Raw genomic sequence first — 16,476 nt, 5'->3', positions numbered from 1 at the left:
TCTCTGTTTAAGCTGAAGAAAGCATTACATTAATTTAATCAAACTCTCTTTAGATTTCTCTTCATAATAATCAATTCTTAGCAGCAATTTAGATACATTTGAACTAATCACTATTAGGTCCTGTGGAGGCTTAGGAATTTAGCATTGTCATTTTAAATGAGATTTTGTGAACAGAAGTGATTAGACTCTATAAGATCAAAGTCCCTCATCGACTAATACTTGCCTTTTTCCCATTCTCCAGAGCCACAGACTCATTTTATCCAGCCCAGGTTGAAACTAATTTGTGATTCTAAGGGGTGACCAAAACATGCAGTTTATTATTTGGATTACATTTTTTTTTAAGTTTATTTATTTTTGACAGAGAGAGAGGCAGAGAATGAGCAGGGGAGAGGCAGAGAGAGATGGAGACACAGACTCAGAAGCAGGCTCCAGGCTCTGAGTTGTCAGCACAGAGCCTGATGTGGGGCTCAAACTCACAAACTGCGAGATCATGACCTGAGCTGAAGTCAGATGCTCAACCAACTGAGCCACCCAGGCGCCCCTGGATTACATTTTCTTAGGGAAGATGAATTCTTGGTGATTTTAATTCAATCAGAATATTGCAATTTGGGAGGAGTTCATGGAGGAGAATATGGTCTCATTATTCAGACTTAAAAAAAAAAAGGAAAGAAAATAAGTAAATAGTTTTGTCTTTTTTTTTCTTCAAAGATGCTATGTTCCAGTTAATTACCTTGTCTTAAGTCATTCCCTAGGCTCTGCACAAATTAGGAGTGTCTGAGTGGAGATTAAATAAGGTGAAATCTTAACAAATGGCAGTTACATCAGTCACTCAGCCATCACACAGATCTTGCATACTGAGTGGCTGGAAATTTTCCTGCAACCCCAGATTTCCCTCCACATCTAATTGGGTGTAAATTGGTGCCTATTTATAGTCAATCTATGAATAGATGTCAGTCCAAAAGTGTCATGGGTTTGAGGTATATTTCAAGAGGATTATGATGAATTTGTTTCCACCGGAGGTAATGATTTTTGAAAAGTGTGGCCACAACACGTGAACAGGGCAACAAGATGTGGCAGGAAAGATGTTTCCTAGAACATCTTTTCAACCTTTTGTGAAATGAGCCAGCAGTAAGGAAATTCAAAGTGATCCACAGGGCTCTGGCAGAGGAAGGCAGGTAGGGGCTCCCGCTTTGTGCAAGTGTCAATTTCATTTAGGAAGGTCTAAGCACAGAGAGAGAATCTAAGGCTCAGGCATAAGGTAAAAGCTTGCTCGGGAGAATGAATTTCTTGAATGTATTTCATCCCCCACGTCCACCCCAAGGAAGTTACTGATTGTCAGCTATTAAACATAGGTAGCTAGTCAATATTTCTGGCATAGTTCTCTGGAATGCAACTTGTAGTGAATGAATTAAATAATGCAAAATGTGCAGCCTTACTGCTAGAAATAACATAATCAGCTTTGAATAGAGCCAGGCCTGTTTTACATTAATTTATATAAGTCTCTATCATGTAATATGTCCTTTTCAATTCAATACTGCATGGAGCTGTATCTTTTTTTTTTTTCACTTTCTACAGGAATATTTCATGCTATGGCAACAAGAAATGCTCACTGGTACATTCACCAACTTTGTCACTTTGATTATGTTTTCAATGAATTTCTCCCTAGCGGTATTTCTCCCTGTGCTTCCTCATCCCTATTCCAGTCAGAAGGACTCATCTCTGTCAGAGACATAGAAGCATGCTGTACAAACACATTCTTTATGGCTAGATGCGTGTTCCTCCTCAGTTTATAGACAAAGAGATGATCTATCAGATGTAGTGTGTGAAGATGACAGAATGGGCATTTACAATTGACAATAAAAAAAGTCTAAAATGCTCAGAAGTTTCCCTGAACATGGAAAAGTCTCTAAAAGTTTTCACTTTTCAGTAAACACTATTATGGAGTACTTGAGAGTTTCTATACACAATTCACTCTAATTAGCTAGGTTTCATAGGGCATGAAAACACAATTATTCTAGCTTCAGGCAGAGTATAACAGAAAGAGAATCAACCAGACAGATTTCTGTTTCCATTCCTGGCTCTGGCACTTACAAAATATCCTCAGATCCTTTAATATCCTCACTTATAAAATGTCCACCTTGGTGTGGCTACTGCAATGAAAAACTGAAACGATAGAACACATCTAGAATAGTGCCCAGTGCACAATAACTTCTTCAGTAAGTGCCATTTTATTTTCTTATTTCTAAAATAGTTCACAGTATTTTCAAGAAGACAGAAGGACATGAACTGTGTGCAAATTAACACAACATAAGGATAGGCTATGGAAATATACTAAAGGATACAATGTGAATGCCCATATGCTATTTGTGACTGATAATTCTGAGACCCCCATCGAGATTGATTTGAGGTTCTAAGTTGATTTTGAGTTTACTAAGTATCATTGAAAAATAGAGTGTCACAGAAACTCAAGCTGTGTGTCCAGATTTTTTCTAGACCTTCTTGTCTGCCAATTCATGAATCTAGCATCCCACACTGAAAAAGCTGTTGCTCCTGGAAAATAAAATTAAATTTTGATCTGGAATTTTTTTTCAATGAAGGGTTCATCAATCTCATTTCTAGCCAACATCTTCTGGGACATATGTATATAACAGTACCTCAGCTCCTTAGAAGGACTGTACACTCATAAACACAGCATATGCCAACCCAGCATAGCATGTCTATCTTCTGAAACTTTGATATTCTGCCTGTGTGTATCAATAGAGCTATATCTGTGACCCAAATAAACACTAAAATACTGCTATACACTAGGTAAAGAGCCAGCTACTGCCTTGAGCCTTGACAGTGTCCACCTACCCCACAACCTTCCTGTGGAAACCCTACGTATCTCCACAATCCAACAACCAAACACGCTTGTGCTTCCAAGGCCCTGCTCTGACACTGGTGCTAGAGTCTGTTTTCATTGAGCAGTGTCTATGCGGTACTTGTTACTAAACAGCTGTATCACGTATTCATCTGTGTCTAGGTCTTTGTCCTTATTGCTCTCCAGTAGAGCACAGAATAGCGCCACTAGCTTGTTTCCACAACTGCTTTGATTTCTGCTGCACCCACACCATCATCCCACTGATCCTTGGCAAGCATGGTACTGATAGAGCCTGAGAATAAATCTCATCTCTTTTTTTAAGTGTTTATTCATTTTTGAGGGAAAGAGCATGAGCAGGGGAGGGGGGGTGGACAGAAGATCCAAAGCAGGCAAGTAGACTCTGAGCTGAGAAGATAGAGCTTAATGTGGGGCTCGAACTCATGAACCATGAGATCATGAACTGAGCCAAAGTCAGATGCTCAACCAACTGAGCCACCCAAGCCCCTAAATCTCATCTTTTCAATCTTTAGTTTTATCTCTTAAAACTAAACCCTCCTTTCCGCACGTGGGAAAATTTTGGGAACTTCATCCTACTTTACTGCCATGGCACTGACCTGTCCTTCAAAGCTTTCTAGTCTAGTTTACCTACTCTGACTGCAGTCTACTGTAAGTATCACTGTGTCCATCTCTGTAATGAAGACTGTAAGTATGAGCGGTTATTCCTAGTGCTATGGAAGGAGTCGTGACATTTATACTAAGAAATTCTAGATGCTTCTTAAAGGGCAGGCACAGAGATATAAAAGAGGAATAGTTGGTCTTGGTTGGTTCTGTCAGAATGCCTTTCAGAAGATGTAACCACATCAGGATAGACAATGGTCAATGGTTTTAATGAATTATAGACTGTGGCTCTATAACAGAATAGAAATAACATTAATTCTTATGAATTTTGTATTTCATTCTTTGGAGCTGTGGTGATGAATTTCTATAGAACATTAGGAATATTTGAAAATAATGAAAGACCCAAAACCGAAGGCTCTCCTCCTCCAGCTGGCCCACCCATGACAAGAGCCCCAATTTGTCAAATTCAATCCCAGTTCTCTCTGCCTTCTGCCATTGGTCTGTGTTAACATCTCTGATTTTTTTTTCCATTCACCTAGCTTCTAATATTTCTGTCCTGCTTCTAATATTTCCCAGCCTGCTCCCAGCTTTTGAGAACAGAGATTTGAATTTGCCCTATAACTCTATCCAATTTCTGTGACTCTTAAAAACTACCCTTCCCTCTTCTGCTTTCCACTTATTTCACTTATTTCTGTATAGCTGTAACCCAACAAAATGGAACCTTCCAAAATTGTTTGTATTTATTATAGAATTATTCAACATTAAAAACTGACTATAAAATTATTCAGTTTATGTAAACTAAGTCTTCCTATTAATAAATAAACCATTTATTTATTCTCCCCAGATATGGAAAAAGACCATAGGACCTTGACACAGTCTCTGAATTGGCCCACTAAACATTGTGTAGGAAGGAGGATCTCTCTTCTTCTCCAGTGCCTAAATAGCCTCTGCAGATCAATTATGGTATGAGGCCTATTATTAGAGCAATATTGAGTCTTCAGTGAGAGACTTCAAGCTATGTAAAAGCAGAAGGACCTCATGTACCCTGCAACAAGAATAAGTAATACTGAACTATGGAAGCACAGAGATCTTAAGGCCTTTTGTGAGGAACTGCTTTCCTCTGATTGCTTCTATTTTCACTCTTGATATGATTTTATATGCAAAGTAACTAATCTTAATTTATTGACTCTAAATATGGTTAGCAAACATGTTAGCACAGTGACTCCTCCCATTTGGCATTGGTTTTCTGAATATACAAATTAGAGACTCTTGATGTGCTGATGCTGATACAGTGCTGTGGCTAGAACTGAGACAGAGTAATTCCAATTAATCACTTAATCCTCCTGGTTCTCCCCATTTGGCTAATGCTCCAGCCTGGCCTACCTCAGGTTCAACAACTAGTATGTCATTAAGTGATGCCAAAGGAATTCACACCCACTAATTAGGGTGGTAGTCAAAAAGTGTTGCAATTTGAGCTGTAATAGCTCCTTCCTGGTTTTGCAGCTTATATGGTAAAACAGAGTATCTTTCTGTGGATTTAGGAAAAGAAAGGATCAAATAGGCATCCATTATAAAAACGTTGAATGGATTTTCCTTCTTTCCATCTCTAAACTTCATCTGAATATTAGTTGTCAAATTTATTTTCAGATAAATGTGAAAATGGGTCCCATCCCCATTCTGATGGAGACTTTCTTGAAATCAGAGTCCAGGAATGCAGTCTTAACAAATATCCAGTATAATGTGGATATAAACTATGCATTGAGACATACTCCACAAGGGACTCGAGGCCAATTCTGAACAGATGCTGCTGACTTCTTCACTGTTCAGCAGATGCAGTTGCATACATTAAATATGCATCAGTTATTTAATCAGAAAGAGAGACCAATGAAATACAATAGAAAATCCAGAAATAAAGCAAAGTGCATATGGCAATTTGGTATTATAAAGGTGGGTTCTCAAAGTAAGTAGAGGAGAGAAAAATTTTTAGGAAATTGTATCAGGGCAAATATTCATTTGAGAAAGAAGATAAATTTGGATTTACACTTCCAACTTTATATCACACAAATGGTAAATGTAAATGATTAGAAATATAACTGTAAAAATAAAACCATATAAGTATTGAAAAAAGAAAAATCAGTGTATTCCTTTGCAATCTCTAAGTGAGGAAATCTTAACTATGATTTGATTTATAAGTAATTATAATAAAAAGTAATATATTCGGCTACATATTTTTTAAGTTTCCTTGAGGAAATCAAGGAAATAAAGTGGGGGAGGCACTTATGTTCCTATACATAAAAAGCTCCTAGAAACAAAACAAAGAATAAAACCTAATTTTAAGTAAATAAAACATATAGACATTTCACAGGAAAAGAAATGCACAGAGCCATTAGACACAACAAAATGCTTAGAGAGCGAGCCATGTTGCTATCTGGAAGTGTTTCAGGCAGAGGGAAGAGCAAGTACAAAGGTCTTGCAGCAGGAGCATGTCTGGTGTAATGAGGAAAGAGTGTGTTGATTTCATACATTGAAGCACAGTAAGCAAGGGGGAAGAGTAGTTAGAGACTAGGGAATGGATTGTTTGGGATTTTGTAGGCTCAGTTTAGGACATGGACTTCATTCTGAAGAAAATGGGAAACCATTGGCTTCAAGCAAGGGAGAAGCCTACTATAATAACTTGCATTATATAAGGATAATTCTGCTACAAAGCAGGGGATAGAGTGATGGTAGATTGGCCCATACTCTGCTTATTGTACTATGAGCAATACGCTTAGGGCAAAAACATAGAACTGTGACTTGTCTTGTCCCAAACTTTCCAAGAAACACACACATACACACTCAAAAAAACAAAACAAAACAAAACAAAACAAAAAACCAAACCAAAAAAAAACCAAAAAAACAAAAAACACATTTCTTAAGTTCCAGAAAGAACCGGGTTATGATGTGGCTCTGATGTACATTAGCTGTTCACCATGACCAAAATACTTATGTTCCCTAAACTTCAACACATCCTCATCTGTTGCATGGGTTAGAAACAAATACTTACTAAGACTGTAGTCAGAATTAAATGAGATAGAGTGCATAGGCACCTAATTTAGATGCCTGTCAACCATTTCTTCCATTGTTTCTCTTTCCTTTCAGGCTAGTCTCTAAGGCTTAACTTTCATATATGAAGTTGCTTGAGGTAAAGTGACAGAATTAGGGATGGGGAACCCAGTGAGGAACTGTCCTCTGCCTATAGGAAGAAGGCCCCATTCTCAGAATTTTGACACTACTCACAATCTAGCCCCAAGCTAAAAAAGATCTTCCATATTTGATGGTATGATTGACTTTTCTGAGTTCTTCAAAATTCTATTTTTTTCCCTCTCTAGACTCAACAGGAATTCAATATAGAGTTCTTTATGCCTTAAGTTGGCCCAATATGGTCTTATATTTTCCCTCAACTTGACTAAACTTTAAACAGGTTTATTTCTGACATAGGTCCCTGACTTCCCTTTGCTTAGAACATTTATTTTAGAAAACTTGCAATTGTAAATTCTTTCTCTGCCCCTTTGAGATATAAATCTTCTCCCAGCCTCTTGCCAGTTTTACAACCCAGTAATGTCTTTCTCCAGGACCTGGGAGCCATCCCCTCGAGTCAAAATCACTAATATAGATAGTGCTTCTATATTCTAGTTTCGGTAGGAAACTATAGACTCTAGTCTATAGACTATAGCCTATAGGAGCAAAACTTTGATAAGCAGCAATTAGAAAAATCAGATGGCCTAATCACACCAACCAACATCCCCACTAAAATCCTTCTATTATTTTCCACTAGCTCACCCAGTGCCTAAAACCTCTCCTGCTTTTTGTGTCAGTAGAGTTGAATTCAATCTTTTCCCCCTGCTGTAATAGTCTTGAATGAAATCTTCCTTGACTGTTTGACCCAGTCCTGTGCATTTTTTCTCTGATAATAGATGCCATCTTGTGAAGACCAGAGCACTCACTGAGACCCATGCTTAAAACTTAAAATCCAAGATTCCAAGGAAAAGAGTCCCCTGTTTTAATGCTACCTATGAAATTCCTATAGCCACACTGAGTAGTTATCCATGCAATGAGAAACTACCTACACAATTCCCCCACCCCCACAAATAGAAATGTGTTCAGAAAGACATCACAACTTTCTAATAAATCTTTACCTATGACATTATTATTGGTTAGCATTTTTAGTTATTCAACTGTATCATGTGGGAAAATGAATTGCCAACTTTATGCATATGGCCATGCTTCCCCCATCTCCACAGTTGTCCAGTAAATTCAATTTCCTACATTTGCTGTCTTTCTCTGAAGCATCTGTCTGGTAACTTCAGTAGGGAACCAGGTGCACCTGAGAGCCCACTGGTTGTGGGGCTCTAGTTCACTGTATCTCTTTGATACTAAAGCTGAGGAAAAAGATCCCAGATGCTGGAAACATTTATAGACAGAAGACTGTCCCTAGTTTTCATTTGCATCTCTTTGTTCTCATCATCAAAGACACTTGTACAGTAATAGCCATAAAGAAGATCCATCTACTTGCTCATTATATGCTTCTTTCTGGGGTAGCATCATAGCTGACATTTCCCTTGCTAAATCATAAAAACTCTGATTAAGGTGCTGCCCTGAGGAAGGAGCTTATCCATCCCCAGGTGAAATGCGAGTCTCCTGCTTCTTAGAGCTTTCTTTAAGTGCCACCTTCACTCTGAGGTAAGCTCTGTGCATATGAGAGCAACAAAGGGCACATGAAATAATGATCTCTACTTAATCAAGACCAATGGGAGCCTTGATTGCACCCACTTTCCCCAAAGAAAAATGTTGCCTTAGACATGTTTGTCTAGAGTGAAGGCTGAAAAAAAAGGCTGTTTATTAAATCAGATGAGTGTTAACCTCGAATCTAGCATCATACCATTGTGAATTGGTAGAATTTTGTGGCTACTTCAAAAGGCAGAGTGAAGGTCAGAAGTTTGGGGTTCAACTTAAGGAAGTGAATTTTAACAGGTGAAATGCATAGGACAAGCTGTCTTGAGAGGTGGTGAAATAGTTACAAAGGGAATTCATGCATGAGAGAATCACTACGATTTCTACCATTTCTGAAATGATTGGATCCTTTATGTCAAATTTTCAACAAGAACAATTTGAAGATATCAATGAACTGCAACAGGAATCTGAAAATTCTTTCGGACTTTTGCAAGGCTTTCCTTTCAGTAAATTTAGAGGAATATTCTAAGCAATGGAATTCTTAGAGATTGTCAATATTTTCCTTTATACAGGTTATATCAAGTTATACTTCTGCTAGTGAATTATGAGAGAGCATATTTCCCTATACTCTAACACACCCATAGTATATAATCAAGATTTTTGACGTTTTCCAATCTGAGAAGTAAATGTGAAGACCTGGGTAGTTTGGATTCACATTCCTTACATGATGTGTGAAGTCAAACAGGTTCTTATGTGTTTAACAGCCAGTTGTGTTTCTTTTCTGTGAATTCTTTGTTCATTTCCTTTGTTTATTTATTTATTGAATGTTGGCCTATTTCTTATTGATTTATAGAGCTCACAGCCATTTCCCTTTGATATTAGCAAATGCTTCCCAGAGTTCCATGTTTTCTCATGACCTTATTTATGTTTTTTTTATAATATAAATTTCAAAAACTTTTTTAGTGGTATTTACCTATTTTCTCTTTTTCCCTTTCACCTTTGGACATAGTGTCATACTAGGAAAAATATTTTTTAAATTATTCTCCATTTATTGGACCAATATTTTTAGCAGTTTATAACTTGTGTTTAAATCTGGAGTTCATTTAGGTGTGAACTATGAAAGTAATTTTAATATTTTACAGGTGACTGCTTAGATATTCTAACAACATTCATTGAATAGTCTATCAGTTCCTCACCAGTGTGAAATGTCACTTTTACCACATACTTAAGTTCTCACATATATTTGGTACTATTTCTAAAATTTGTATGGTATCCCATTGACCGGTCCATGTAGGTAATAGTATACACTTTTAATTATTCTAGTTTTGTAATATGTTTTAGTATCTATTAAGACTATCTCCTATCCCAGTCAATCAAATAATGTCCTAGACATTATTTTTTTCATATGAAATTTGTTCAGTAAGAAAATGAATAAAAATTTTAGTAATATCATACCAAATGTATAGAATGAATAAATTAATATGAATTATTAGCATGATTATGTGAGTCCTTTCAAGAATAGAGCATTTTATTTCATTCGTTTATATTTGAGGTCCCCAACAGTACACTTCAGTTCTCTTCATGTAGATCTTGCATATTATTTGTTAAGTTTATTCTCTAATGTGTGTTCCTCCATATTTCATTCTTGTTTGTTTTTTCTTCAAAATGGGTTATTTACAATAGTGAACATATTTTTTTTAAAGGAGAGAGTTCGTTTGTCTCAAATAAAAAAATGTGTGATAAGGAATGGCTGGAGTCAATACTGGAGAAGGACATTGGGGTCAGGTTTAAAAGGAGCCTGAGGGCATTTGGAAGGCTCAGTCATTAAGCATCTGACCTCAGCTCAGGTCATGATTTCACAGTTCATGAGTTCGGGTCCCACATCAGGTGAACTCAAGCCCTACTTTGGGTAAAACACAAACCCTGCTTTGGGTGAGCTCCTCTTCTCTCTCTCTCTCTCTCTCTCTCTCAAATAAATAAGTAAATAAGTAAATAAGTAAATAAATAGGCAGGCCTTGAATACCAGGAAATTTGAATCTTAGTTTTTAAACAATAATTAATACAGTGATTTTAAAAGGTTATCTATTATTTTTGGAAGATGATAGTTCTGGAATCAGTATGAAGAAAGGACTAGAATCAGATCAACTTGTTGCAAGGCATGTAATTTAGAAAAATGCTATGCTTTCCCTCATATTCAGGAAGAAAGAAGACAGAAAGCCAGTACTTACTAAAGACCTGTTATGTTCCAGACATTGTGCTAGTACTTACAGAATTTTCCCCCAAAGTAGGCTCAAACTGTACCCCTCCCTCTGGATATTTAAACCAAGGTAGCTATTCATTTACCATTAACTGCTCGTCTATTAAAATAAGCTTAAATAAAACTGCTTTATTCTTTGTAATTTATCAGCACTGTTCCTGTAAATGATCCCTCTTTCCATGACAATTGCTCTCTACCTGCTTGTTATTTATCTTGTTTCCCTAGGTCAAGGTCATATCTGTGTGACCCCATTTTGAATCCATGGCTTTGGCAACTTTAGATTAGACCTCATCCTCACCTACTATGACATTTGGGCCTCTATTTTTTCCTTACCAGTTCTGGCTCAGCCTTATTTCTGAACCAACATTTTAATGATCTCAATCCAGAATCCCAGTTATCAGCTTTGGCCCCATGAAATTATGTCCTCAGTTCAGCTATTGGACCAACACTTTATATTTGAGAATTGGGAAATTGAAGGTGGATTATGTCTGAAAATCAGTAAAACTAAATTTCACAAGTCAGTATAAAAATGAAGTTATACCTCATGAGTACCTGGCCTGTATTTGTTTGATATCTTCCATCTGCAGAATGGCTGATTCTCAATAACACCCTCAATTGTTTAGGATCATCGTCCTCCTTTAAAATCTTACAATGTTCCCATTGTTAGCACACAATATTTGCAAATCCCTCTGGTAAGGGTGACCAGCTTGTCCCAGTTTGCCCAGTATTTTCCCAGTTTAACATGGAAAGTTCCCATTCTGAAAAATTTCTCAGTCCTAGGTAAACTGCTTTGATTGGTCACCCTACCACCAGTGCTCAATTCAGGCTCCTTCTCATGTTTTCTCTCCTCTCCTCTCCTCTCCTCTCCTCTCCTCTCCTCTCCTCTCCTCTCCTCTCCTCTCCTCTCCTCTCCTCTCCTCCCCTTCCCTCCCCTCCCCCCCCTCCCCTCCCCTCCTCTCTTCTCTTATGTTTATTTCTATTTTTGGGAGAGCGAGTGTGGGGGGTGCAGCGGGGTGAGCGGGGTGGGGGGTGCAGACAGAGAGGGGGACAGAGAACCTGAAGTAGGCTTTGCACTGACAGCAGTGAGCCTGATGCAGGCTTGAACTTGGGAACTGTGAGATCATGACCTGAGCCAAAGTTGGATGCTCAATCGTCTGAGCCACTCAGGTGCCCCTCATGTTTTTTTTTCTTTTAGCATTGCTGTGTGCTTTCTTCTGAAATGAAATTTCACATCATCATGGCCTCTACTCATGCAGTTCTCTACTTCCAAGACACTAACCCATTCCTTTTGGCCGCTGTCGGCATCATTGCCACCTCTAATTCTGACACCTCGGGTACTTACTTCTCTCCAATCTACTTGAGCACATTCACCTCTTCCCCACCCCACCTGCCCCTGAATCTCACTGTTCTAATCATTTGCAGGATTCCTCAGTCAGCTGGCTTGAGCAACTAGTTGTTACAAATATTTTAATATTTATGGATACAATACTTCCCTTTCTAGGAAACATACACATTACACAGATGGCTCATTCTGGCTCATTTCAGGTACAAAAACAATGCACTTATACTTAGAGCCACTTTTTTCCCTATGACCCTCAGGCTCTAGTGTGGAGTCTGGCTTACTGACCTATATCCTTTTTCTTTCAAGTTGGATGAATCCTCTTCTAAGACTACTGTGTTTGTGTATTCTTTGCACCACTTCCATAGGCCTCATAGATGCTCATACATCCCTGAACCCCAAGGATGAATAGGATGGAGTTCATAAATTCATTTCCAGGAGGCTCCAGACCCCCATGCAAATCACTGGATACTTAGATACAGAAACAGAGGTAAGGGTAGATAACAGATCTTCAGTGAACCTCTGCTTTGTAATAAGCTGATGTACCTCCAGACTCAGCAAATACTCACTCAACTGTCAAGTCAAATGTGGCTTCTTTCTTAATTTTCTCAGTTGGAAATAACTGTTTTCCACGTATGTTTTCACATCACTTGATTCAGACCATTTCTCTACTATAGCCAATACAAGTCACTATTACAGCTTTTGTTGTTGATGTTTTTTTTTTTTACTTTGCCATGTACCTTTGTATCCCAGATATCCAACACATAACTGATGTCCAAATAACTGCTGTTTGTTTAACTGCCTGAAAACAGTACCTCTGGCCTCTTTGGTAATCTTTGCTCACTCTCATGGTTCCCAGCATTGATAACAGACCCTATGATACTCTCTTAATCTATATATCCATGGGTTGGCTCAAACCAATAGAACAACATGACATACCTGGGGCCCTGATTTGTTAGTTCGATTCCTGGTTCATTCTAGAACGAAGCAGAGCAAAATCTCCTATGTATAGACACCAGTGTTTACACCACCACAGAAGATCACTGGCTTCTCTATCACTGGAAGCACTCATAGTTGCTTCCGCTTCATTCTCCTTTGAATGGGCTCAATACTTCCTCTAAGGCATCATAACCAGCCAGCCAATGTTAAATTCTGAGACCAAGAAATCATGAGACAGCATCCTTTAGTAACTTAGTTTCCACAAGACACATAAGAAAGGCAATATAAAGGAGAGGGCTTCTGAAAAATGAGAACTGATTTTTATTTCTGGTCTCTACATTCATAAAAACTCTTTTTCATGCTAGCAAATAGCTGAGGATTACAGGCAGACCACATGGATTCTAATCCATGTCTACGCTTTTAAATTTCTCTAAGAATTATGATTTCTGGGCACCTGGGTGGCTCAGTCAGTTGAGCATCCAACTTCTGCCCAGGTCATGATCTCACAGCTCATGACTTCAAACTCCACATCTGACTCACCACTGTCATCTCAGAGCCCACTTGGGATCCTCTGTCCCCCTCTCTATCTCTGCACCTTCCCCGTTCATGTTCTCTCTCTCTCCCTCTCTCAAAAATAAATAAACATTAAAAAAGAATTATGATTTCCTCTTCAACTAAAGTCTCTTTTAAGTTTTAATTACTTAAGTAATCTCTACACCTAATGTGGGGCTCAAACTCAGGATCCTGAAATCAAGAGTCAAATGCTCTTCTGACTGAGCCAGCCAGGAAGGAGCCCCTCAACTAAACTTTCTAACACACCACCTCAACATCAGATCTAATGAATTTCCTTAAAGCCTCATATATTCTAGATGCTCTAACAGATATTTGTAATTACATTCAGTCATTTAAAATTCTTAATAATGCTGTGAACAAAGAACTATTATTGGCACTTAAAAATGAGCAGAGATTTAGAGAGGCTAAAATAATTACCCTTCCTATACATCTACTACATTTTGGAATCATTATTGAAACCTAAGGCTAATAATTCTAATTCTCAAAAAAATACTTCTCATTATTTCTATAAAATAAGTATTTTTATATTCCAGCAAGTGTTAAGATGTATAATATGTGGCAAGCAGACTTCTAAAATGGTCCTCAATGGTCCCTGTCCCCTGGTAGTGAGATCTTTGTATAATCCCTTTTTCCTGCTTGAGGACCAGATCTTGTGACTTGCTTCTCATGAGTAGAATATGGTAAATGAGATAGGATGTCATTTCTATGATTAGGTTCCAAAATATTGTGATTTTGCTGTTGTTATTTTTCTGTGACTCTTTTGCTTTCTTGCTTTCATTGAAATGCTATATGGAAAAGCCAATGTGGTAAGAAACCAAGAAAGTCCTCCAGCCGACAGCTAAACAGAGTCTGGATATTGGAAGATGACGATACTTGGGAGCCTGGCTACTATACTGTTCCATATCTGTTTCCCTTCTTATCTCATCAAATGTCAAAGGCTACCTTCAAAGAAAAAAAGCGTGGCAGTAGAACAGATCTGCTGCTTACTGTCTTTGTTTTAAGTAAAACACTTAGCTTTGATGTACCCTTGTGTCCTGATGCAAGAAATTAGGGTAAATATCTATACTTTTGATGGATTTTGGTGAAAATTAATGATAAAAAATATGTAAATGCTGAAGCAGAGTGCTAGTACTTAATGTGCTCCGTGCATAATGGATATTTCCAGTTTTCTAATTCCTATATCCTCCTCTGGACCCATATTTTAAAAAAATATCTTCTTTGCTAGGTTTTACCACTTCTTGCCTTTTACTATAGTCATTTATTATCTCACCTAACAAGTTACAAAAACACTTAGAAGTAGGAGATATATTTATCTTTATAACCCTATTAATTCAGTACCTGGTAGGTGCTTAATAAATAATCATCAATTAAAGTTTCACTACTTACTTGCGCTATTCATCTGGCATTCTTTATTCATGGCCTTGTCCACTAATAAAGGGTCAGCTCCTTAGAAGTGACTGTACCTTGTAACTCTTTGTCTCCATTGTCAGCCTCAGGCCCTGTACAAACTGTGTGCTAACTGAAGTCTATGGAACAAATTGTAATATCTACTGTTTTCTTAACACATTCTCTTATTCTTTCGATTGGACCTTTCCTATCTCCTACTAGGAAACAGTAGGACAAAGTGGAAGAAGGCAGTAGAACAGAGGTTAGGCTCTAATACTCGGGGGTCAGACAACCTGGTTTGAACCAGATTTATGCAATTACTACTTGTAAACTTTAGAAATTGTTAAATCTAAGTCTCTTTTTATCATTTGTAAAATCAGGAAAAATATCTTTTCCTCATAGGGTAGTTTTGAGAATAAAATGGAATCATTCATATATATAAACACTTAACATAGTTCTTACACAAAGCAAAGCACTGTAAATTTCAATTTTTAGTAAATGTCACCTCTTCCAGGAAACCTTCTTAAATTGCCCAGCCTGAATCTCTGACCACAATACCTATGTATTTTCTTGATTTTTCCGTATGGAATATATCTTACTCAACCCTTTTTAATAGTGAACTATGTGGTTCACTTTATCTTCCTTACTTGATTGCAAATTCTTAGGCCACAACATCTGGATAAGATTCAGCAGCAAGCCCTGAGTATAGCACAGGCAAAGGGATATTTTTTGTGTCCTTTCCCCATACCTCTAACTCAATCTGTCCTCCTTGTAGCAATTATATATAGATTATATATAGATTAAATATATAGATTGCTATATATAGCAATTATATATAGATTAAAAGGAGTTGCTAATATTATTGGTTGAAGTCTGATATTGGGCCGTCTTTTTTCAGGCAGAACTTTTGATTAAGCCTGTCACTCTGATTACTGTTCTTTTGATAAATAGACCTAGGGTTTCACTTGTAACCAGCATGTCTCTCTCTCTCTCACTCTTGTTCTTGCCCTTTGAAGCTATGCTTAAGTATGTGTTACTCTTAATAGTTATCCCTTTTCCACTATCTTGGAGATGAAGACATGAGTAAATACCTAAAGTTCATTTTACAACTCATCTTTAACCAGGGAAACTTGCTTTCAGAATTATTGAGTACCAACTCAATATCCTTCACTCTTCTTTTGTTCCATATATATATTTCTCTCAGTCCAGAGTTCTGTTAGGAGGCAATGTAAATGGAAAGCAGGGCCTGACTGTACATTTGTTCCTGGAGGTAATACCACCAAACCCCCATCCCCTGAATATCTAGTGCATAACAGTAGTAATACTAGTGACAACTACAGAGGATAATATGCAGTGAGCTCCTTGACAGCCCCTCTAAATTTTTCCTATATATTAACTCATGAAATCCTCAGAACAACTCAGTGAACTAAGTGCTGAGGCACAAGTATGTTAACTACATTACCAGTGTCAACTTGCTGGTAAGTAGCAAAGCTGGGATGTAAAGCCAAAAAAAAACTTGCTGCTAGCAAGAGATAGCTCTTATCCTTTGCAATATACTGCCTCTTGCTGGGTGCCTATAGAGAGTGAGTGCAGAAATGTAACTGCTCCAATCTACCCCATCATTCTTCCTTAATTAGAAAGTCATAACAGGAAGAATATCCAATGGAAAAAAATATATAATCTCTTCAAAACATGATGTTGGGAAAACTGGACGACAACATACAAAAGAATGAAACTGGATCACTTTCTTATACCATACATGAAAATAAATTCTACATGGATAAAAGACCTAAA

General features: G+C 37.6%; 1 long non-coding RNA gene across 1 annotated transcript in view; it reads right to left on the bottom strand.

Annotated features, from left to right (window-relative positions):
* Positions 1 to 14,844, bottom strand: part of LOC113603427 (uncharacterized) — a 255,703-nt gene extending 240,859 nt beyond the window's left edge. The window contains exon 1 of the long non-coding RNA XR_003425011.2: positions 14,683 to 14,844. This is a non-coding gene — a long non-coding RNA (uncharacterized LOC113603427). The remainder of the gene's footprint in view (positions 1 to 14,682) is intronic.
* Positions 14,845 to 16,476: the final 1,632 nt, after the last annotated feature.

The sequence above is a fragment of the Acinonyx jubatus genome, chromosome D1 (assembly GCF_027475565.1).
Source record: "Acinonyx jubatus isolate Ajub_Pintada_27869175 chromosome D1, VMU_Ajub_asm_v1.0, whole genome shotgun sequence".
Lineage (NCBI taxonomy): Eukaryota > Metazoa > Chordata > Mammalia > Carnivora > Felidae > Acinonyx > Acinonyx jubatus.
This window is presented reverse-complemented; position numbering and strand designations above follow the sequence as displayed.